Source organism: Callorhinus ursinus, unplaced genomic scaffold (genome assembly GCF_003265705.2).
Source record: "Callorhinus ursinus isolate GAN/ISIS: 27379988/994484 unplaced genomic scaffold, GSC_fseal_2.0 scaffold17, whole genome shotgun sequence".
NCBI classification, from domain to species: domain Eukaryota; kingdom Metazoa; phylum Chordata; class Mammalia; order Carnivora; family Otariidae; genus Callorhinus; species Callorhinus ursinus.
In genome coordinates, this window is record NW_027397079.1 from 33,127,575 (window position 1) to 33,130,250 (window position 2,676).

Genomic DNA, 2,676 nt, shown 5'->3' on the forward strand with positions numbered 1-2,676 from the left:
TTATCACTTAACAAATTACCACGTGGCCTGAGAGTTGAAACATTCTGATATTATACAGAGCCAATCACGGATATAGGGCTGAGTTAATTTGAAGAAGGAGCCTGTTTTCTAACTTTCATCTTTATCACCAAAGTCGATTTTTTTAAAAAAATTGCTTTTTTTATGCTTTCCAAATTCTCTAAAAAGCACATATTGTTTTCATGAAAAACAAAAGTAAAAAATAAAAGAAAGCAAAGGCAAAAACAAAAGCAGGAAATAATTCCACCAGCCATAGATACCATTTTAAAGAGCACATTTCCGGTGTCCAATAATGACTGGGGGATCCCGGTGAGTAACATGACCAAAAAGAAGCGGGAGAATCTGGGCGTCGCTCTAGAGATCGATGGGCTGGAGGAGAAGCTGTCGCAGTGTCGCAGAGACCTGGAGGCTGTAAACTCCAGGCTCCATGGGGCAGAGCTGAGCCCAGAGGCCAGGAAGTCTCTGGAGAAGGAGAAAAACCACCTGATGAACAAAGCCTCCAACTACAAGAAGGAGCTAAAGTTGCTTCGGCAGGACACCGGAAAAACATGCTGCTCTCCGCGGCCATCTTCATCCTCCTGACCCTCATCTACACCTACTGGACCATGTGAGCCTCAGATTTCTCCACAGTCAGCACAGGCTTCCCCTTGGCCCCCTGGTCACCACCAACCGGGCCAAAAGCTTTAAGACAACCAAGGTACAGGAGCATTTCTCCCCAACGCAGACACTGGAGCAGGGCCTCCTGTCAGCCCAGCCCCTCTCGCCTCCTGGTTCTGCTGTGGGGCCTGAGTCTCCAGAAGGACTGTGTGCTGGTTCCTCCCTCAGCCCAAGAGAAAGGCAATAAAGAACAGCCAGGCTGCAAAAAATAAAAAAATAAATAAAGAGCACATTTCCTTTTGGTTTTTCTATACTTAATTTTTTGCAGTTTATCCAAGGAAACAAGTATTCGTGGAACATTGTTGTGCTCTGGGCACCGAGAGTGGAACAGAATAAAACAGAGGCTCTATTCTGCAGAAATGTACAGCACAGTTATAGAACCGAAAAGGGTGCTGTAAGTTCTCAACGGGTGGCAGAGACAATACTGTCATGGGAAGAGTTTGAAGAAGATGAAGATGCTCATCTGTGGTGGTTAGGAGATCCTTGATGGAGGCGGTAGGGTTGAGTGTGTTCAGGTGTGGTCCTCCCACCCGTCCAGTGACCTATGTAGATGAATGCAACAAGCTATAGGTTGTATATATAACACAGTAGATGGATCTTTAGGGCTTCCATATCTACCACAGGGCTTGAGAAATGAACTTCCTATATGGCAGATGTTGACAGTGCCCTCACTCCTTCCCTTTGCCATTTCTTTGTAAGCTGGCTGACTTCCAATGCCAAGCACCTGTTCTCTTTACCTGAGGTTGCTCTTTGGCTATCAAACCTACTATGCCACCATGGTGTAGACCAGAAACACTGGGGAGTCAATGTCCCCATTGAAGCAGTTTTCAACAAAGGAATGATGGAAGGTGGTGGCTGAATACCTGAATACTCAGGTCTCTTGGCTCTCATACATCTCTGGAGTGTAACCTACATGGTTTTCCAGAATTTCCCAGCTGGATGGAGGGCTACTTTAAAATTGTGGTAACCAATATCTAATTAATAACACACTTTTAAAAAAAGATTTATTTATTCATTTGAGAGAGAGAGAGAAAGAAAGAGAGAGAGAGATGGGAGGGGCAGAAGGAAAGGGACAGAGAGAGAATCTTAAGCAGAGACCTACTCAGGGCTTGATCCCACAGCCCTGAGACCATGATCTGAGACAAAATCAAGAGTTAGATGTTTAACTGACTGAGACACCCAGGTGCCCCTATTTTTTTTTGCCTTCTAAAGCTTATTGTGGAAAATACAAAAGATGTAAAGCAAGATCATTCAGTAACATCCCTGTCCTCTAAGTAAGCTTCCAGCTATTGAAGGCATGTCAGAGGTTATCTAAAGCAATTACCTTCTAGCAGATGCTCCAGATACCCTGCCTGCATCCCCATGGCCCACCCTGGAGACAGCTGTCCCATGCTCAGCTGGTTTCCTGCGTCTCTCTGTACTCTGGGAGTGGAAGCATCCTTGGTCCCCATGAGATAGGACTAAGCACCCGAGGAGTAACTGGCATGCAACAAAGAGCAGGTATGGATGAATACACACCCTGGTGGGGAATTCTGAGAAGTCAGCATCTCAGAGCATCTCCGGCAGGATTTCTCTTCCATTTTCCATAGGGTAAACTCATTGATCAACACTCCTTTCCTTTTCTGAATCTCGCTTCCTCACTCTTCCCTGCACCTCTTGGAGTCATTGCCCTAATAAACCACTTGTGCCTTGGACGCTTACTTAGTACTTGCAGGGGAGGAACTGCGACTGGGACACTTCTCCTTATAGAGAAGGGGAGGGAACTGAGGCCAAGAAAGTGAAAGTCACTTGCCAGCAGGCCTAGGCAGTTTTGTTAGATGGTAGAGATTATGGACCGTGTGCAGTTTGTCATTCTTTTGTCACTGAACTGTTTTCCCAGTACTCGAATTTAGGTAAACATCTTTGAAAATAACCATCTGTCATATAAAAGAAACACCATTTACTTACCCAGACCCTAACGGTCGGTATTTGGGTTGATGCATCTATTGAAGGAATCATGGA

The 2,676-nt window shown here is 45.3% G+C and overlaps 1 pseudogene; it reads left to right on the forward strand.

Annotated features, from left to right (window-relative positions):
- Positions 1 to 320: 320 nt before the first annotated feature.
- On the forward strand, positions 321 to 842 carry LOC112834776 (coiled-coil domain-containing protein 167 pseudogene; annotated as a pseudogene).
- Positions 843 to 2,676: the final 1,834 nt, after the last annotated feature.